This window comes from Leptonychotes weddellii, chromosome 3, assembly GCF_054177405.1.
Source record: "Leptonychotes weddellii isolate Sample4059 chromosome 3, ASM5417740v2, whole genome shotgun sequence".
NCBI classification, from domain to species: domain Eukaryota; kingdom Metazoa; phylum Chordata; class Mammalia; order Carnivora; family Phocidae; genus Leptonychotes; species Leptonychotes weddellii.
In genome coordinates this window covers 74,680,245-74,703,110 of record NC_138371.1, presented here as the reverse complement: position 1 = coordinate 74,703,110, position 22,866 = coordinate 74,680,245, and the positions used below count along the sequence as shown (strand labels likewise).

Here is a 22,866-nt window from a genome sequence, read left to right as displayed (position 1 = left end):
TGAAAGTAAGAATATTTATGTATGAAAATAAGAAAAATTTTTGTATTTTATTCATTCTTGTCAACACTGATCATGGCAGTATTCAGGAACATAACTAATATATAATTTGACTATATAAAGTTATCAGTGCTGTGACACTAAACATTGTATTTTAGCTTCTAAACATATGTCACATACAAAATTTGCTTCAATATAAATTTTTAATACATGATGCCCACCATCAGAGTGGTGCTATATATATTACATTAGACATGATTATAACAACAGAGGTCTAATGGCTATTAGTTCCAACACAGCTTTTAGAGGAAATATTTTTGGTTTTTACTCATTGTAAAGTAACTAAGACATACACAAACCTAGAAGTGATTATTTTAAGAAAACAATATAAGTTGACATTTCTAGGTCATCTATATAAAAAATGTATATTCTTATAATGGTGTCAAGATAAAAGCATATGGGAGAAAGTGAAAATGTACATGCGCACCAAAAGAAAAGCTAACACACTTAGACCTTTAATATTGTCAAATCTGATCTCAATCTTTTGGTCAAAACTTCATAGGAATTTCACTGCCATGTTAATCAAAGAAGCAGTAAAATATCTTAGATTTTATTGTGTTTTTACTGAAGATGAGAAGGGCCATTGAGAAAAGAATGTGATATTAAGGGGAAAAAAAGAGGAAAAACTAGCAACCCCAACAGATGCTTCTTTGAGGATAAGCACCTAGGAAAGAATCTGGAGTGAAGAGGGGGAATAAGACTGAAATAGAAGAAGGGGAAAAACTGTCAATTCCAGGTTTCATCTACCTCCTAATTTATAATGTTCAACTTATATCTCATTTTCCAATTTAAGCATTTCATAAAACGTAGTCTCATCGGCCAATCCTGTTCAGATAGGATAAACATGTAACAACAAGGTCACTTAATAACCAGTATTTTAATTTGGGCTAAAATTCATCTTCAAAAAACTGAAGTGCTAAAATAGTTAAAATTAAATGGAGGCCTCTATCCCACTCCATCAGAAGACAAGGTTCTATAGAGTAACACAGAAGAACTCTACACTGGGGAATACCATGCACAGCAGAAAATGAGGGTATCATAAAAAAAAAAATCAGGGGTGCCTGGGTGGCTCAGCTGGTTAAGTGGCTGATTCTGGATTTCAGCTCAGGTCATGATCTCAGGGTCGTGGGAAGGAGCCCCATGTAGGGCTCTGTGCGTGGAGTCCGCTTGTCCCTCTCCCTCTACTCCTCTCTCCCCACCCACTGCCCCGCTCGCTCACTCTCTCCACCGCTAAAGTAAATAAATAAATATTTTAAAACAAAATCAAATGTTGTGATTCTTGTGCTGTTTTCACCTGGTTCTCAAAGCACTGGCAACCAGGCTTATGCCATGCACAAGGTTTCTCATAACAGACATTAATGACATTTTGAACTAATTCTTTGTTGTGGGTGGCTGTCCTATGCATTACAGGATATTCAATAACAACTGCAGCCTCTATCCACCAATTTTCAATAGCAATTCACCCTTAATAATCATGTGTCTCTGGACATTGCCAAATGTCTCGTGGGGGGTCACAGTGTCACAGCTGAGAACCACTGACTTAAGACGTAAAAGACTGGAAAATTCTTTTCACTGGGCTCTTGTTAGCCCAAGAGAAAAGGCTTCCAAATAACACCAAAAAGGTGGATATCAGGGTTCCCCCACCAAATATGCTCCAGCTAAATCTTTCCACAGGGAGATCCATTAATATCTAGCAAGCCTCAGCCAAATTCACAGAGTGTGAAATAGCTTCTTAATGCCCTTTACATAAATTTGAACACACAACCAAGGATCACAGGATAGCTGAGGAAAGCCTCTAAGATGAAAGCCTTTAAAACATCCTAACAGAAAGGATAACTTGGAGAAAAGAGAGTAAGCAGGGAGAAATAAACTTCAAAATGTAACTTTAATTAAATTCATAAAGAAAAAAATATCAGGATGCCATTTAAAAAAATGCAGAGATCAGAAAAAGAATTGGAAATTAAAACCATAACAACAGAAATTAAAGTCTCAAATGTTTAAAAAATCAAGTAAGTTTTCAAGAAACTGTAAAGCAAAAAGACTAGGAAACGATCAAATATGGGAGAAAAGAAATAATCTAAAAATACAATGTCTAATTGCAATTTCAGAACCAAAAACACAAGCAAGGAAATTACAGTAAAAGTATCAGAAACTTTCTCAGAGCTAAGGATTACAAGTTGCCAGACAGAAATAACCCATGAAATGCACAGCAAAGTGGATGCCTATAGACTCGTAACTCACTTCACATCACTGTGACATTTCAGAACACTAGGTACAACAAAGAGAACGATCTATAAGCTTCAAACAAAAAGGGTGTAGGAGCTTCCACTGGGAAGAAAAAAGTGAAATGCAAATTGTTGAAAATATGGCTTCAGATTTTATATGAAACACTAAGGATTCCTTCACAATTCTGAAGAAAAACATTTCCACCTTAGAATCCTACACTCAAACTAAGTTAGGGTAATCTAAAAACATTTAGAGGTACATAACACCTCAAAACATTTCCCATGTAGCTACTGGAGATTGTGACCAAACAAAATGAGGATAACATTAACCTTAATACATAACAATTAACTCTTTAATGATGATAACCTATATTAAAGAAATTCTAAAGCATGTACTCAAACAAAAGAAAAAAGATCCCCAAAGAAAATTCAGATGCAAACATTAACACAAGCAAAGAATTACATGGGATATAGGAGAGGATCCATAATTAGACAGACAGAGGTTGCAGGGGTAACCATATCAAGCAGCCCATAAACTGGAGATCAGAATGTTCTAGGAAAAATTTTCTCAAAGATGGTTAAACTGAGTAGAAAAAAAAAATATATATATATATATATAACACATACACTTCTGAACCTATGGAGAGAAGATGCTGACAACACGCAGATTTTTTAGAACTGAATTAATGATAAATATTGAGAAACTATACAAACATAGAATCGCTATCTACCAAAAACTAAGGCATCACTGGAATGATGGGGGGAGGGCTTGGGTATTTGGGGGAAAAACCTAAATTTACACCACCCATAGAGGACGTCAACAGATAATGCCTAAAATGGAAAAATCAAGTGGTAGCATATGTTATTTGGAAATACGGAGTTAAATACCAAAACAATCAGTTTACCTCTGGAGATGGGGAAATGGGGGCTTTAAGAGCCACCCTGTCCAACATCACACCCTTCCTGGGGCTTAGCAAGATGTGGGGATAAAGGCCCAACCATTTCAGTTCACCATGGTACAACTCTGGTGGGCCACATTCTGGAGAATTAAACTTGTGATAAATAAACGTAAGCTGTTTTTAATAAGCCATGGAGAGGTACTTAATATTTCAAGAAATTATTCTTTTACATTTTAGACTATTAACTCAAAACCTGCTTGAAACTATTTTCTAAATTTTAACTAACTTGGGGTGGGGGGGGCTCCTGTATGGCTCAGTTGGTTAAGCGTCTGACTCTTGATTTCAGCTCAGGTCATGATCTCAGGGTTGTTATATCAAGCCCTGCCTAGGGCTCCCCACAAGCAGGGAGTATGCTTGAATTTCTCTCTCTCCCTCTGCCCCTCCCTCCATTTGCATGCACATGCACTCTCCCTCTAAAATAAATATATAAAAATCTTCAAAAAAATAAATTCTAATTAACTTGGATTATTATGCTATAGAGCCTTATGTGATTTAAAATTTTTTAAACTAATGTATGACTTAAGTTAAAACACACAAGTTTGGTTGGAAGCAGAAAGATCCTGAAATCAATTCTCAAAAATTTTTTAAAAAGAAAAAAAGAGGATAAGGGTTCTATTTATGGTAATGGCAGATCAGATCAATCCCACTGAAACCAACAAAAAATTCTTCACAATAGAAATCAAATAAATAAAGCAGTATGAAATTACACACCAAAATCTAGAAAGTAAACCAGAAAAATAAACCCCATACTCAGTCACTTCTTCCTGAGGCCTTTTACCTATCCAGAAGAAAAAGCTGAGAAAATAGAAGAAAGGCTGAGCTGCTGGTAGATTTCTTGGACTATGAGGGAAAAAATCAAAGCACAGGATCCCCCAAAAGTGGGATGCAAATAAATCATCACCCAAATTAAGTTGAGATCCTAAGGGCAACATCATCAGGTCAGGGAGAACTGGATGTAAAATAGAACTCATACAACTCATGACTTGTAGCCCTGCTTAATGTCATGTATATGTGTGTGTGTGTGTGTGTGTGTATAAGTATAAATATATATGTTTTATAGATTTATATATATATAAAACAAGTAATCTGAAGTCTTGAACATGAACTAAGTGACTTGGGACTGGTAGCATGGTTAATCATCTTTCCAAGGAAAACATGGCTTCTTGAAAAATATACCATTATCCTAAGACTTAAATAATCCTATAATTTTTCAAATCCAATAACTAGCACGTAGGCACACAAGAAAAAAATCATGAACCAGCAGAAACAGACCCTTAAAAAATTAAGAAACTGAAATTATCAGTCACAAACAAATTATGAATAATAAAAATAAAAGCCATAACTGTAATTTTTTACCAAGTACCTACAAACAGTAAGAATTTGGGTAATTTACTTAAAAACACACTGATCCAGAGATTCAAGCATCTCAATTTACCCAAAACAGGAAAAAGAATTCTATACAAAACATCATAAAGAAGTAGCAGAAAACTTAAGACAAAGAAAACATTTTTTTAGAGATTTCTTTCAAAGCAGCAAGTATTAGATTGACAGCTGACTTCTCAAAATCACTAATGGAAGCCAAAAAAATCTAAAAGCAAAAAACCCACAGTGGAACATTATCTTCAAGATTCCGAAAAACAATCACAATCTACAATTTAAAAGACCCAAAACATTCTTCAAGATTGAAGATGAAACAAGACACTGTAAGATAAGCAAAAAATTAAAAAACTGATCATCAGTACATCTGTATTAAAGATATTCTAAACAGTATATTAAAAGATCTTTAAAAAAATTCTATAAAAAGATCTTTAAAGAAAATTCAGAGATGCAAAAATTAATGAACACTGAAAATGGTAAAAATATAGGAATATGTAACTGAAAATTGATGATAAGAACAGTACTGTTCAAGTGAAATACAATACCACTCATATATATATAATTTAAAATTTTCTAATACCCACATTAAAAAAAAGGTAAAATTAATTTATTATAATTTCAACATGCAATCATAATAAAAAGCTGAATTATTTCACATTGGTTTCATACTAAGTCTTAGAAATCTGGTATTTGACATTTACAGAACATGACAATTCAGATGCTAAATCGTCATCAGAAATACTTGATCTTTATTTTTAGTTTCAAGCTGAAAAGTACATTTACATACCCAAGTTGTTCCAGACATACTTAAGGGTTTTTCAACAACTGAATCAAGTATCAATTTTCAAATTTAAATTAACACTACATAAAACTAAAAATTCAGTTCCTCAGCAACACTAAGCACATTTCAAGTGGTCCATGGCCAGCCACAAGCGGGCTAACAGTAGTGGGTAGCACAAGTATAGAACCTCTTCCTTTGAGTTAAAATTACAAATAGATTTAAAATAATACTAATAGCATATAAGCCAGTAAGGAATGAAATGAAGATAAAATCATTGAGGATGCAAGAAATGCTCCAAGCACAGAGAAAATATTTGCCACACTGTTCTAATCTTTAAGTAAAACATAGACAACCCAATAGAAACACTGTGAATAGGAAAAGACATTTCAAACAAGAAATTGAAATAGCCAATAAATTTTTTACAAAATGCTCCAAGTCATTAATAACCAGAGCACTGTAAATTAAAACATTAACATAAAGCCACATTCATCACGTTGGCAAAAATGAAAAACGTCATTGTTTTTGGTGAGACATTAGAAAAAAGTTATGTATCATACACTGCTGGTAGGAGTATAAATTGATATATCTATTTTGGAAAAGTTTGGCATAATCTACACTCTCCAAAAATGCATGCTATGTGCATAAAATACATGCATAAGAACATTCATAGTAGCATTGCTTTTAACTGCTAAAAACTGGGCACAATCCAAATGTCCATTAATCTTAGAGTAAATTAAATTAATTGTGGTTTATTCATAAAAGAACTTACTACACCATTTACTATAGACATTACTATACAAAAATGAAAAAACATGTACTACAGCTAAATCTACTAACAGGGTTAAAAAAATATTGTGACCACAGAGGAAACTAATACATAATGTGTAATTCTTTTCTAATTTTTTTTTAAAGATTTTATTTATTTGACAGAGAGACAGCAAGAGAGGGAACACAAGCAGGGGGAGTGGGAGAGGGAGAAGCAGGCTTCCCGCCGAGCTGGGAGCCCGATGTGGGGCTCCATCCCAGGACCCTGGGATCATGACCTGAGCCAAAGGCAGAGGCTTAACGACTGAGCCACCTAAGCGCCCCTGTAATTCTTTTCATATAGGTAAAACACAAGCAAAATTCATCTACATCGTGTAGGAATGCCAACATTGATGGTTAAAAAAAATACTTGAAATAAAAATAGGAAATAATTACCTAAAAATTCAGTTACTGTTAACCTCTGGAAGTGGTGAGCAGGAGAATATTCAGGAATGGATGGGGGGAGGAGTAGGTCTCCAGTGCCAAGAGTGTTTTAGTTCTTGACTTTGGTAGCGATCACCAGAGGGTTCACTTAGTAATTATTCATTATACTGCATACCTATGATTTGTGCATTTTTTACATATTTAGTATCTTAACATAAAAAAATTTGTTACCGAAGGCACTTAAATTGCTTTGCTATAACTTTTTTTCTTTTATAAAGTGGTAAATGTTTAGCTGCAATACGAACAAAATTTTAAGGCACAGGAGTCTAGTTTTTATTCCGTTTGACAAAAGACTATTACACACAGAGAAAGAAGCACTAGGCAATGATGTATAAATAGGGTCCATTGCCAAAACATAAGAAGTAAAATGTAGAAAAGTAGCAACTTTGATAGTGTATCCTAAAGAACTCATTACAGAATTAAATAATACCAATACAACAAACATGAGGAATTTTAGATTATTGGTCTTAAAAGAAACCATAAAGGGTGATAATCTTTCAAAGTACTTTTACCAAAGAAGGTAACTGAAAGATCGCAATGGTTCTAGTTAAGATTGTATGAAATGAATATGAAAAAGAAATGGTGGTATTTTACTAAAAAAGCCTTACTAATGTAAATTCATGAATTCTTCAATAGTTTGAATTATCTTATGAGGGAAACATTTCCAGCAAACATAGTTGGTATTTAATTGAGAAACCAAAGGCTCTAAATCCGAGACTAGTAACCAAAGAAACTTAAAAGAAAATATCCATTTAAAAATCTCTAATCTACACTACAGAAAAGGAAAATTTTATGTCCCTTCTCTATAAACCGTACAACATCAAGGACTACACAATCCCATATCCCTTTCTGAGAACAAGCCTAGGCATTGTGTTGCATCAACAACGCCAAGATATGGGAGGCAAATTCCATTCAAGGCTTCTCAGCTTGCTCCCTCCTCCCCAAAACCACTCCAGAATTCCAGGGAGCATAGCAAAGTAAGGAATGATGGTCATAATACCAAATGCAAGTAAGGCATCCAATGCCAGAAGTTGTCAAAATTCACACATGGAGCTTTTCTCTCCCCCCGCTCTGAGCTGAACAGTCAACAGAGTCATCTCTGATCCCATTTCTCTTTAGAAGCAGGACCATCAAATTCCTCACCACCACCGGGTGCAGTCAACACCCCACCAGAGATCTACTCTCTTGAGGAATCCCTGCAGACTTCAGGGATTTGTTGGCAGCCTCACAGGAAGACCACGAGACAGAAGGGGCCTGCCTGGCCTAGACAAGCCTGCCCTCTTCCCGCATTCCCAGTCTCCGCAACCTTCCGTCCTCATTCTTTTCGATTCGCCTTTCGCCCTGGCGACCCTGGCCTTAGTTTTGGGGCCAGCCTACCCCATGTTACCTCTCACAGAAAAGTCTGCCCTTACCAGGGCAGAGCAGGAATTTGGCGACCACGGGAACCGCTTCACAGGCGCCGCTCGCGGCGTAGTCTGCTCAGCTTCACCTGCTACTGCCAACGGTACACCACTACTCCCGACATTCCCCGCGCACGCACCGCGTCTCCCACCCCGCCCCACTCCCGCCCCAACACGTGACCTACTTGCGTCTCCTTCCACGCCCACTTCCGTTCATCCACTTTCCCTTAGGAAAGAGGAGGGGGCAGGGGGTGTTAAAGAGTAGCGACTTCCTCCTACTCCCCACCCCCGCCCCTCTACCCCCTGCTACAATGTCTTCCGGGTCGCAAGTGCCTCGGAGCCTTCTGGGAAACCGGATCATTTCCTCCCCTCCCCCTCCTCCTGCCTTCAACCAACCAGCCTCCCGTCAGGGAGGGGCATGCGCAGTGAGTGCCTCCCGTCTCTTCTACCCGAACCCCCCCTCCCCCCCCCAGCAGAGAGACCCCAGCAGCAGCAGCAGCTGATGATGAAGAGAGAGGCAGTGGCAGAGGGGGGGCACCTTTTATTTCTATTTTTAAAGGGACAGGACACTAATTTTACCCCACTTCAACCTTGAATTGAGGGGGGTGGGGGGAAGGCGGCTGAGTTCCTTCCCCCACCCTCCAGCCCTGAGACCTGAGAGGGGGATTGAGCCTGAGAGAGAAGAAGAAGGAGTTTCTTCTTCTTCGAAAACCCCCATCCACGACTCCTACCCCCTCACCCCTCCACTAGCCTCCCTCCCGAGCCCCCTCCACCCTCCTCCTCTTTGGCCGTGAGAGGAGGAGAGAAAGAGACCAAAAGCCTCTTAGCAACACAGACCCTTCTCTGCTGCTGCTGCTGCCGCTGCTACTGCTGCTGCTGCTGCTTGGCCCTGGCTGGAGACATCTCACTACACCCAGGAGCAGCCACTTCCCCAGCTCTCCTCCTCCTTCGCCTCCTCCTCCTCCACTCCCCCCCCTTTATTACCCTTTGTGTCATCCTCCACAGCTCCAGGGAAGGCACTCAAAAGTGGGGGGCAGGAAAGGTAAGTGTGTCTGTGGGGGTTTCATTGCCTTCCTCTGGCTCTGACTTTAACTCCGGGGCAGCAGTAGCACCAAACCACATACGCAGTGGAGCTCCGGGGTGAGGAGGGGGTGGTGCTGGGGTGGGGGGGGGGAGTGAAGGAGGGGTTGGAGTGGGGAGGGGTGTGTGAGGTGGGTGCCCATCCTGTCAGAGGAGGAAGGGCACTTTTATTTTTATTTGCTGTTGTCAAAAGTGGTTTCTCTTCTCCAGCTAACATCTGATTGTGTCTTGCTCCAGTGGGGGAGAATACAAAAACAACCCCCTCCTTCCTCCAATGAGGCGCCAGGGAAAGAGACAGAAAGAGGCACACTTTCTAGATGTCACTTGAAAAAATTCGTTTGGAGAGCTTTTTTCCTTTTTCCCCAGGAAAAGCTCCACTGCATTTGTTTCTGAGTGGGAAAATGTCGGGATCTGGATTGTATTGGAACTGCTTATCCATTTGTAGACCTGAGTGTTTTTTCCCCTTTTTGGTTCTGTATGTGATTTGGAAATTGACTTCAGTGTTGGAACAGACTTGATTGGTTTTTGCTTTCTGGGTTTAATTTTCCTTTTTTGTTGTTGTTGTTGTGTCTGACTTGCATGAGAGATTTCAAATTTTTAGTTGATAGAGGCCTTTGGTTAGGTTTTGACTTGTATTACTGCTTGTTTTGTTAATTTGTTTCATATATCAGCATGTAAAGTTCAAAGCTTAAAATGCTCGAAGTTTAAATACCACCGGTATTATCTGTTCCTACATACGTTCTTGATGTTTATTTTCCATAAGACGAGAATATTAGCTATTTCCTAATTAATCTGGGTATTTTTCTAACCTTTGTAACTTGTCTGAACAAGTAATCCCCATTGAAAACTTTATGTTGTTCTGGCTTCATGGAAGGCCAAACCTCTCCATCAATAGTTTGCTGGATTGGTACCACTTTCAGTTTTAACTGAATTATTTATTTAGTGTTGTAAAGTGAGATGAGTTTTTCATCTCTTGGGGTACTGAACCAAATTGCTCACTGTACGTAAAAGGAGACAGATTTCTAAAATATATTTTCATGAGTCAAATCATGAAGTCATAGTTAGTATATTCATTGTAGTTAGACATAAACTGAAAGATAAATCCAGGTTTAGGTTTATAGAATAACAGTCTTCATAAAAATCACTATGGCTTTCAAATTCAGTGCTGTATTTTATTTCACAAATGCTAGAAAGTATGTTTCCAATGTAGGCCTTTTACTAGGGCTTACATTGGAAAGTGGCATTTTGTTTCATACATACATTTCTTTATTCTTTCCTTGAAGATGGATGCACACATTCATATATACACTCTCTCACACACACCACACTCTCTCTCTCTCTCTCTCTGTCTCTCTCTCACACACACACCCTTTTTTGTAACTGCATTGGTATCTCTGATCCCATAATTTATGTCAGCAAAAAATATTCTTCTGTAAAGCAGCAATTTTATGATCAGACTGGTAGTATGAAAACAGCAATTTGATCAAATAGAAAGGATTGAAGAAACATAAATCTAGATGGATAGTTGACATAAATATTAAAACATGGTAATACTTTTAATTTTTTATTTTCTTGATGGTAAAGCCAAAACATAATATGCTTCTATTTTAGTGGCAGAAACGCACTGCAAATGTAGAAACTTGTTCTGTAAAATTTTCGTTAATGTGTGCAAAAGTAGACATTTAGACACAGGGGGGAAAAGCTGTGTAGCAGTAAACAATATGGTCTTGTTTCCCTGCTTTCTGTCATCAGTTTGAACAGTTCCTTACCTTTCTCTGAGGTGTAATTAGTGCACTTCAGCAGAAATCTGTGTCAAGTTCAAGTTTTTCTCCCAACATCAATACTACTATTTCAGGTCTACCTAGGATTTCTCGTCCTCACCCTAATTCCTCAGCAACATTAACATAAGAGGGAGAAAGTAGAACTTAGTGAAGAAATCAATTTTAAGGAAAGCAAATTGTGTATATAATTGGATGGTAGTTGCCCGTCGGCAGCTGAGTGAAAATTTACAGCCTTGAGTATAATACCTTTACTTAATTTATGTCTGCTTTTCTTTTGAAAACATTCCTTTATCCCACCATTCCTAGGGTAACTCTGTATGGTTTGAGAATTCCAGACTTCTTCTAAGTTGGATAATGATTTATATTTAGAAAACCTTTTTTATTATGGCTTATTTTTAAAATATTAATACATTTTAGGATTGTAATTTTCATCTGTGTGATATCTTGGAGGTCACTTTATCCAGCTCTTCATTTAACATAATGCTGAATTTCAGAGAGCTTGAGGAACTTGCCTAGTTTCCAAGGCCTCTAAGTGACCAGAGCGTGGACCAGAGAACTTAGCTCTCTTAACGTTCTCTATGCTATACCACCTCATTTTCTTTTGTCAGAAATGAAACTGTCATTCACAGTTTTGTGTATAGCACTTAGGGATTTTATATGGAGGCATATTGTTTTAAGAATATTTAGGTAAATTGCTTTAAGCCAAAATTTTGTCTATTTATAATTCAGTTATTTGTTGTTATTTTAAGAGGTACTGATTTCTTTCATTCTGCGTAGTTACTATTTTGAGAATTATTTCAGCTTTCCCGGATGCTTATTTTTTCTCTGTACTTCTAATTAATCAGTAAATATACTTATTACTCTTTGATTAAAGATATATATATATATGATGCATATTGTATTATAAATGTTTACCTATTAGTCTTGTTCTGTGAACCACTTAAGACTAAGGATTTTTGTCTTGTTAACAATTTATATCCCTCATAGCAGTGTCAGTGTCCCTCATAGCAGTGTCTGGTGCATAGGAGGCCCTACTGGTTGCTTGTCATAATTGATAATAGAGTTAGGCATATTTGAATTTCTTTACTCCCATATGTAGGATTCTTTTCCTTTCTTCCTTTTTCCTTTCCTCTCCTCCCTGCTACAATTTCTCCACTACCGTGAATTTTTAAATTTATTTTGACTGTAGCTCTCACTTTTTCTGTTAGCCAAATTAAATCCCATTAACAATATAGTACTTATAGAAAGTAAAAACATATTCCCTTTAATCCTTGTACAGGATGCAATTTAACAAAAGTAATTTATTTTTAATAAGAGATTTCAAAAAAATTCCAATTAAAATATACTAGCAAATGTTCAAGATACACTTAAATTTCATTTCATTGAATGACTAGTACAATAGGTTATTGGAATGATTAGGCCACTTTTACCAGCTCTATAAAGCAACTTTACTTAGGTGACATGTTTCCCTGACTTTGTTTTTTTGGTCCTTACCCAGACACTTATCAACTTTCCAGTTTTCTATGGATATGAAGATTTACTCCTAGTCATCACTGGGACCCCATGAAGTCAGCCAGAAAGCCTATGTCCAACTTATGTACCTTTGCAGACTTGTCTGGATTTTGAATGTATGTGCAAAACAGATTGTACTTAGGTATTCATTAAACATCTACTGAGCATCTGCTGTCTTTCAGGCATTGTGCTAGGCATCTGAGAAACAAGGATGGTCCCTACAGTTTAATGTGAAGAGATATTTTAATTGTATTCCACAAGTATATTGGTTATAACTTTATTTTGATGTTTTTTCCTAAATAAATTTTATATTAACTAAATGGATACTGTTAGGTGGAAAAATGCATGTTTAAGAAGGATTTTGTTGTATTTTATTAAAATAGAAAAATACAAAGAAAAATTTTCCACTTAATACTGTATTCTGGGGATTTCTATTCTATATATAATTCATTAATTTTAGACCATAAAATTAGTCTATGTGGCTATCATTGCTAGTATTTTATTGATATATACTTTTATTTGAAGGTTATCAACATTGTTCATTGAAGTATCTCATTAAATTATTCCCCCCAAAAAACCAAACCCAAACTCTCCAAACTTAAAGTTGTTTTTTTTTTTTTCTCAAAAGTAACTTTTCTTTTTACATTTCATATAACAGGTTATCTTTCATGGTTCTTTGGAAGACATGGAACATCATTTTGATCATTTAGTTAATTTCTATAGTTTAAGTTAACAGAATAATTTAATTATCATGGAATAATTACAGTATATACTACTTAGGAGTTTTGGAATTTTCAGTATGCACTAGATAAATTCCTCCAAGATCCTCATTAGAAACTTTCCAGTTCTAGCTCTAAATTGGTTAGTTGCAATTTTTAATCTTGATTATGTGATACAACTTCAGTAAAATGATTTGGAAATTTCTTAGGTATGGATGTTTCAAAACCAAAGGATACTATCTTGGTTCCTATCATGGCCTTCATATATAATTTAAAAATATTAGAGAGAAATTTCCTGGATTTTCTTTGTCCCCCTTAAACTGTACTTTTTAGAATAATATTGATTCACAATTTGAAAGGAGGGACTCTCTTGCTGGTACAGTTATCTTGTGAAGGTACATAGACTTCTGAAGGTCAATTCTGATCTCTTTCAAACTCATTCTTAACTTTTTATTCTAGTAATAATTATAGTTACCATTTATTATAAGTGCTTAACACTGTGATAAATGTATCTATTTACTGGTCCTGTGAACTTTGAACATTGTTCCCATGTTACAAATGGGGAAACCTATTAGTGACAAAACAGCATTTTACATATAGCAGCAAAATAATCACAGTAAATTCATAACACTTTTTAAATTTAAAACATGGTCACTATAGCTTTTACCAGTCAGTAAGTAGTCGTAAACATTAGTAAAATCATGGCTCTAGTGGCTTATTAATAGAGTGTTGGAAAATTTCTAAAAGTTTATAAGGAAAGAAAAACAATCAACAAACCCAGTTCTTTATAAGGAACATAGATCCAGACCAGTGTGCAACTTGAAATAAAATACACTTGACCCTTGAACAACACAGGTTTGAACTGCAGGTCCACTTACATGCAGAATTGTTACGGTACTGTAAGTATACTTTTTCTTCTTTAGGATTTTCTTAACACTTTTTTTTCCTCTAGCTTATTGTAAGAATACAATATTTAATACACGTAACATACAAAATACATGTAAATTGACTACGTTATCAGTAAGGCTTCTGGCCAACACTAGGCTTTTAGTAATGAAGTTTTAGGGGAGTCAAAAGTTATATGGGATTTTCAACTGCCCAGAGGTCAGCACTCTCATTGTTCAAGAGTCAGCTGTATACATAAAGTCAGTCTTCTCTCTGTATGGCAAAAATTACATTTAGGCTTTCTACATATTGAACTTCCTTTCTCTTGCATGGGTTACATTTAGCATTTTGTTAGGTGAAGTTTGAAGGTTCTAACAATTTGTAACCCAATGAATATTTACTGTAAACATTTTAATGTAAATGTTTTAATGGAAAACCTTTACACAGAGGGGACATATATTGCCTAGTGGTTGGGTATGTATATATACATATCTTCTAGACCCTGTATCTTACAAAATTTTCATAATTACTACATTACACATCTAGAATTAGGTTTAGTGTACTCTTTTTAGTACTACTTAAAGTCAAAAATATTTTTAGTATGAGAATGGACAACATGTTGGATTCCCTAGATGCCTAAATTATTATGTAGTTAAGAGTCTCATGCTCTACCGACTGAGCTAGCCGGGCACTGATTTATTATATAGTTATTCTTTAAAGCAGCTACTGAATTAAAATACATTTTGACCCAGCTAACCAGATTTGCTTTTACATTATTTGCTTCTAGGAGAAAAGAGTAATTTTTTAAAATTCTATGTTGTTAAGTAATTTTCATATGCATCCTAAGTAAATACACATTCATCCTATATGCATAAATTGACTACGTTATTCTATAAATAATGTGACAATGCATTATGACCTGTAGAATTTGGATATATTTTTAAATGTAAAGAACTATTCTCTGTAATTATTATATTTCAGAGAAGAAACTTTATAACAAATTGGTTTTATTGCTTTAACGAATAATCTCAGTAATCGGTGGGATAGAATAAGTCTATGGTCTCAAACAACTTCCTTAGATAACCTGAAGGTAATTCCTAATAGGCAAAGGCAATACCTAAAGATAAAGGTTGAAAGTAAAGATTCTAACTCATCATTGTTTCTGTTTGAAGTATTTCTGTAATATCAAGTAAGATTTCAGAAGTTGGAATGACTCAGTATAATTTTTCAGAGAGCCAAGGTGAGAACTAGGCTTAACATATATTAAGGTATATCTTCTAATGTAGCTGTACATGATGGAAAAGAAAATCACTAATGATATCATACCTGGTGAAAAGCATATACTTCATTCAGAGTTGTATGTGACTAATTCTAATTTGAGTCCTGTTTCAGTTGACCTATATAACCTTTTCTTAGAGAACTTGTAATTAAAATCTGTGTTATTGAGTAATTTATTAGAACATACTGTTTTAAAAGATGAAAATGAGTTCTATAAATCAGTCACCCGCCTTGCAATGGTGAAAATTTTTGCACATCCATGCTTCACTGAGTTCTTTGCCAACCAACCAAGATTCAGGCAATTAGAGGAAAAATTTCTGTATGGTGCTAGTGTTAAAATTTACATTATTGTGCTCCCCTTTTTTAAATTTCAAGTCTATATCTTGAAAGTTGGAAATAAACCTAAAACTAAAATGTTTCTTAAGGTTGATTGAATACTAAATTATATTAAGATTCATCATTATATCCAAAGCTATTGTTTTCTATATACCTTGAGTCCAGAAATGTCTACTGATCTGTTGGCCAATGATTAACTTAATCCAAACATACATTCTTAATATTACTACTATCTAAAAATGATCTTGGCTGTATACATACAGTCACTAATGTTGGGGGAGGCAAGTATTCCACATTCAACAAAAGAAAAGTATTCATTTTTAAATAGCTTCTGTACTTGGGATATACTGATATAAAAAAACAGCTGCTGTATAAGATCAAAAGGATTTTTACTTATTTGGAAAGTTAAATGTAAAGTTTATCATTAACGAGTATTAAGCCGATATTTAGAAAGTCAAATACATGTTCAGTAATGACAGAAATGTAGAGGCTATTTTTTCGCATTATTCCAAAATCATTTTCCTTCTCCCACATTTGTCGCACAGGAGTTTGTGCTGAAGGATTTCTTGGCCATTTTAGAGACTGTAATCTAGTTAAAAGGTTTGTTTATACTTCCCATCTCTGTTCTGCTGATGGTATTAGAATGCAAGCCAGAGCCAGACATCTAACTGTTTATAACATTCAAACTTCAATTAAAGCTGCAGTGTTCAGTTCACTGTATATCAGAAAGCTTTATACCAGCTACAAATATCAGCAGTAATGATGGCAATGATTTTGTGTAGCCATAGGCTTTCCTAAATCATGCCATTCCTTATGAATACTTTTTTCATTTAGGCGGTATTAACATTAATTCTTTCATAGAAGTCTAAAAATGAAGCTTGTTTTCTACCAGAAATAGTATAGCATTTCCTTCAGCAGTTTCTTTTGATAATAAAACCTAACAGCTTATATTATTACATATCTTATTTAAATGACCCAGTTTAGTTTTTTTTTTAATTAGTAAATTCTATAGTAGATTTGTTTGTTAGCTAATTGATTCAACTCCAGTTTCCAGTTTGAAGACCATAGCAATACCTTGCTTATTAGAAAACAAAAGTAACAATCACATTACTCCAGTGTTATATGTATGGGAGGAGACTAGACCTACATAATACAGATTTTAATTTAATCTTATGTTGCTTTTCTGGTCTTCTGCTCCTGCTGTTTGTGATTTCTATGTTCTAAGTATGTTGGTAAACTATTTTAAAAGTTTTTTTTCTTTTTGTAGCTGTTAAGAATTCTTTAAAAACATTTCTTCAGCAGCTTCACTGTTTTTGTGCAATCTACCTCATTGATTTAGAAAATGAGTTATATGTGTAGGTGTTTAATTTTTCTAATGAGTAGGCAAATTTGCTATATTATATTGCTTTCTCTTTTTATAAAACTAAATTTTACTTTTTACTAATTTTGGACCTTGATTACTAAATGTGTACATTCTTTACATACATATACTTTTTATTAAAATACAAGTTTATAGGAGGTTTAAACATTTTTAAGGAAAGATGAAAAATCATATTAAATTCAATGATTACTTGCTAAAATGCTTTTAATTAAAATATAATGGAAAAATCTACACTACTCATTTTCCTGGACACTGAAAGAAATGATTCATTTATTTTGAAATTTTATAAGAAAGAGAATTCTACCTATGGTCTCTGAGAATAAGAACTAATCACAACCATGCAAAATTTGGATTTGTAAGTTAAAAAACATGGAAAGATCTCTAAGATAAGCTAAAATGAAAACATGTCACAAAAAATATGTACACTATGATCCCATTTATGTAAAAAAATGCACACAGAGAATAATATGCATGTACTATATAAGAATATATACTTACGTACATATAATACATATGTTATACCATGTGCATATATATTTATAAAATAAAAAGTTGTATAAGATATATGCCTTATGTTTATGTAAATATACATTAAGAAAAAGTCTGGAAAATATGTAGCAAATTATATCCTTGGTTTACAGAAAGTGTGTAAGTGGGATGCTGGAAGATTAAGAACTCTTATGGTTTTTATGCTTTAGCATTACTTGGATTTATTTTTAACAATAAGTTTATATTCATGTAGTAATTTTATAATGGAAAAATATACTTATGTATTAAAAGAATGAGAAAACGAATGATCCAGGAAAATTGCAGTCCTATCCCCTAATTGTCACATGAATATATCCCTTGAATACCTTGAAGAGAATTGAGTATTGGCTAACAATCATCATAGCTTGATACAGAATAAAGTCTGTTAGACTGATCTAATCTTATCTAACAGGGTGAAAACATAGTCAATTGAGGGAGGAACAATGGATATAATCTATCCTGACTTTGAAATACTTGGCTTCTTATTGCAAAATGCACTTGTCACTTACCTGGGAAAATATTGACTAGGGAACTGGTGGTGAAGAATGTCAGTCATAAAGTGGTGACAAAAAGAGTTTTAGTCTGAGATAAGATATATGTTGGACCTAAGATAGACTTTTATTATTTTAATCAGTGTTCCAGATTATATGCTCACTCAAAATACAGATGGCATAGTCATTTAACATTTTTATAATTTTTCTGTATTCAGGTAGTGGTTTGAATAGAAGACAAAGATAAAGCAAGTTTTTAAGATTAAGTCTTTTTTTAAAATTGTCTGTTAGCCTGGTGGTGGGTATTGAGGAGGGCACATTCTGCATGGAGCACTGGGTGTTATGCACAAACAATGAATCATGGAACACTTCATCTAGAACTAATGATGTAATGTATGGGGATTAACATAAGAATAAAAAAATAAATAAATAAATAAAATAAGATAAAATTGTCTGAAACATGTACTTGAAAAACACTTCAGGAGCTTTTGTAAAATAACATCAAACTGAGTATGAAAATATGCAGAGTAAAGAAGCAATTAGAATTCTGTAGAGTTAATCACAGTGGGCTTCTTGGGAGGACATGAGTTAATCAGAGTTTAGGTAGAGGAGAAATCATAGGTTGGCTCAGGAGAGAGTAATTCAAGTTAAGACAAAGCTTCCAATGCAGAGAGAGGATGGGGGAGCTTATTTTTAATAGTTTGAAGCTATGATTAAAATTCAAAATAACCTGGTAAATTAAGAAAGGGGTTAGGAAAAATATACCTAGCATTTATGTTTTTAACACTTTATTTCCAAGAATGCAGGTCAGAAAAGAAATAGGGAAAAAATAACTTGCATAAAACATAAGGAAGTGAATAGTTCTTTGCAATTATAACTGGAAAATTGTCAAGAGTCTAAAGCAAGTATATTCTGAATGAGTTGGAAATGAAACACTATGTAGTTAAAACAGGAAAATTTTATCCAAGGATACTAACTGAGGTTCTTTTTCCTTTTATAATTAAAATTAATACCCAAGTTGGTCCCTAGGATCAATAGGAAATAGTATACAATTAAAACTATGAATCTTATATAGAAATTCTAAAAATAACAAAGGAATAGCTTATGTTTTCTCCATTTACTTATCAAGTTTTATTTGCATCTGGCATAATTTATTTCCACCTGGCCCCATCATGTCAATTACCATTCTCCCTAGTCCTACCATCACAAATTGAACTTTTTTTTTCCTGAAAAATGTCAATTTTAAAGAGTTTATCAAATATGGCTCTGTGTTGTTTCCGCTTGAAAAATCAGTGATTTTTCTCTTATGTAGGGGTCATTGACTCCGTATTCATTATCTCTTGCTCTCTCTCTCTTTTTTTTACCAGTGGGATTGCCAATGTCTTTTTTCCAACAAATATGTGATGAAACCTATTATGTGCTCACTGGAATAGTAACCAAAAATAGGCATGGATCTTGCTGTTCTGGACTTATCCTAGAGATATGGATATTAATTAAATAATCATATAAATACATGCAAAGTTGGAACTATTCCAATTGCTGTAGAGAGGTACATGGTACTTACTATAAGGGCTTTAAGAAGAATAATAACCAATCAGTGGGATCAAGGGAAGTTTGTTTTTGTTTTTTTTGGGGGGGAAGTGTTTAGTTAGCTGAAATCTTGATATTAGTTAACTTAATCAAAAGGGAGAAAAGTTTTCTAGAAGGAAGGAATAGTATATACGAAGGTACTAAGGAGGAGAGAGCATAGTACCTAACATTAAATGACAGAATGACAGAAATTTTAAGAACTAGAAAGTGCATGGTAAAAGGTAATGCTAGAGATTTATGTAGGAATCAAACTACAATATGTTGTAGGCCAATGCTTTCTTTATCCTTATGATTAATATTTATACTTAGACTAATATTCTTTTTTTTTTAAAGATTTTATTTATTTATTTGTTTGAGAGAAAGAGAGAGAGAGAAACAGCATGAGAGGGGAGAGGGTCTGATGGAGAAGCAGGCTCCCTGCTGAGCCGGGAACCCGATGTGGGACTCGATCCCAGGACTCCAGGATCATGACCTGAGCCGAAGGCAGTCGCTTAACCAACTGAGCCACCCAGGCGCCCCTAGACTAATATTCTTTATACTCAGTGCAAAAACTACTACTTATAAAAGGGTTGTGCTATAAGAGTTCATTTTTATTTCACTTTAAAACTCATAGTACTTTATCCCATAGAATCATGGTTATGGTGGTCAGGTCATATAAAACCCCTTTAACACAGAAAACAGTGGAAAGTAGTGACCATAACATTGTGCCTTAAACATAAGTAGGTAGAGGTGAGGAAAGAAAAGCAAGAAAGGGAATTAAAATGAATGTATGTATTCAAGAGAATATCCTGGGTGTGATTGAGTTGTAAATAATGAAGAAAAAGAAAAAGCCTGCAAGTGTGCTAGGCTGGTGTAGGATATCATAGCAAATGATCTTAAGGGATACATTCAGTGGGACAACTTGAAAAGACCTTTAACTGGCACCTGGATATATCACACTGTGATATCTAGAGCAAACCAAGACAGACAGAGTAGAAGACAATATTCACAAATTGAATGTTCTGAATCTAGAGCATATTTGTGTTGATGTTATTAGAATATAAATTTTTTTTAATTCCTTTAAGAAAAGCAGAATTACAAACTAATCACAATATAATGCCAACTTTATTTTGGTTATTTTTAGATTAATTTATGTAGTCAGAATTAATTATAAATTATTAAGTTGCATTAACTATTTCAGCCCTCAATATTAGCCTTGAAAATATGATGTATCTCAATTGGAATAGTAGTTTTAAAGACAAAGTTGAAGAAATTTGATTTTTAATTGTTATTTTCCATTAAACTTATATTGTTGATAACATATATTCATGTTAATCTTTTAAGTTTTAAGCCTCTTTGAACACCAGTTTCTGTTAAGTAATAATCTAATTAATAACCAAAAATTCGGGGCGCCTGGGTGGCTCAGATGGTTAAACATCTGCCTTCGGCTCAGGTCATGATTCCAGGGTCCTGGGATCGAGCCCCACATCGGGCTCCTGGCTCAGCAGGGAGCCTGCTTCTCCTTCTCCCTCTGCCTCTCTCCCTGCTCATGCTCTCTCTCTGTATCTCTGTGTCTCAAATGAATAAATAAAATCTTTAAAAAAAAAAATAACCAAAAGTTCAAGAAACGCCCCAAATACAAAGAGCATTACAAAAAGTGGATTAAGTCACTTGAATTTTATTAAGACCAAAATGTCGCAAAGACAACCAAGGATGACGTAAATATATATGCAAGCATTCATTGACTAGACAAGATTGCATCACATTACTGTTGGTTGATGAATTCTGCCAGTGCGTCATCCATCAGTTGATCTTGAATTGAACTTTCTGGCATTCTCAGAAACGGCAGACCATGCTTCTAAAGAGGTTAACATCTAAAATTAAAAACTACAGAATTGAGTTTAGTGTTTCTTTATTCACTTGCTTTTTTACTAATTTATAGAACATTCTTAATGAAACAGTATCACTAGCATTGGTTTATTTTTCATACAGTGTCTAGCAGAACACTTATGATTTCATTCATAAAACGTGTTTGGGAAGCTTGTTAGTGTTGAAAAGATGGTTTACTAAATTTATTTAATAACTCTAGGGGGTCAGGATACCTTTTAAACAGAAATGAAAAATCACTTAGGAATTGTTTAGGGATTGATGTGTTCTTGTCTTACACCTTCCTAACTTGTCTTTCTGTCGAAGTGTATTTCAGAGATCCCTAGTTCTGTGATAAGCTAATAGGTATGAGACATACCCCACCAAAGTTCCTTTATCAAATTAAGTTTGGAACATAACAATTATGATTAAAGAATGCTAGATAGGATTTTTTACTGCAGTAGTAATCACTAACATGTATTGAGTGCTTACTTTTTGCCACTCACTTTGCTAAGCATTTTACATACATTATCTTATTTAATCCTTTTAACAACCAAAAAAAAATTCAGAAGTATATTCTTCATATAATGTCACTGCTTATAAGCACCAATGCAAAAAATTCTGTTAACGCAAAAGTGAGACAAATGCCATTTTAAACTGTTACAACCTTATAATGTTGGAAAATAAAGATTATGAAATTTATGCTTAAAATTAAATACTGAATTTAATAGTATATTTCTATATATTTTTTATATTTGGAGTGAACTATTTAATTTTTTACCTGAATGTAGTTGACACACATTATGTTAGTTTCAGTATGTAATGTATTGATTCAACAACTCTATATGTTAATGCTCACTGCAAGTGTAGCTATCATCTGTCACCATGCAACTCGATTACAATACCATTGACTATATTCCCTCTGCTTTACCTGTCATTCCCATGACTTATTCATTCCATAACTGGAAATTGGTTGGATTTCTGTATACTAATAATGAAGTAGCAGAAAGAGAAATTAAGAAAACAATTCCATTTACAGTTGCACCAGAAAGAATAAAATACCTAGGGATACACTTAACCAAGTAGGTGAAACACCTGTACTCTGAGAACTATAAAACACTGATGAAAGAAATTGAAGATGACACAAACAAATGGAAAGATAACCCATGCTCATGGATTGGAAGAATTAATATTGTTAAAGTGTCCATACTACCCAAAGCAATTTACAGATTCAGGTCAATCTCTGTCAAAATACCAACAGCATTTTTCCAGAACTAGAACAAATATTACTAAAATTTATATGGTTTCACAAAAATAAACCACCTAAATAGTGAAAGCAATCTTGAGAAAGAAAAACAAAGCTGGAGGTATCACAATTCCAGAATTTAAGATA

At 34.5% G+C, this 22,866-nt stretch overlaps 2 protein-coding genes across 12 annotated transcripts in view; one reads left to right on the top strand and one right to left on the bottom strand.

Annotated features, from left to right (window-relative positions):
* Window positions 1–8,908, bottom strand: part of ORC4 (origin recognition complex subunit 4) — an 85,388-nt gene extending 76,480 nt beyond the window's left edge. For 2 of the 6 annotated variants that reach the window (XM_031031899.2, XM_081814486.1), the window contains exon 1: window positions 8,035–8,193. The gene's annotated coding sequence lies outside the window, so the exon portion shown is untranslated. Of the gene's footprint in view, window positions 1–8,034; window positions 8,194–8,232; window positions 8,257–8,884 lie in introns of those variants that run through there. The other 4 variants (XM_081814484.1, XM_081814483.1, XM_081814487.1 and 1 more) reach the window with 4 other exon arrangements.
* Window positions 8,909–8,949: 41 nt separating this feature from the next.
* MBD5 (methyl-CpG binding domain protein 5) overlaps window positions 8,950–22,866 on the top strand; it is a 433,945-nt gene continuing 420,028 nt past the window's right edge. For all 6 annotated transcript variants that reach the window (XM_081814476.1, XM_081814477.1, XM_081814474.1 and 3 more), the window contains exon 1: window positions 8,950–9,089. The gene's annotated coding sequence lies outside the window, so the exon portion shown is untranslated. The remainder of the gene's footprint in view (window positions 9,090–22,866) is intronic.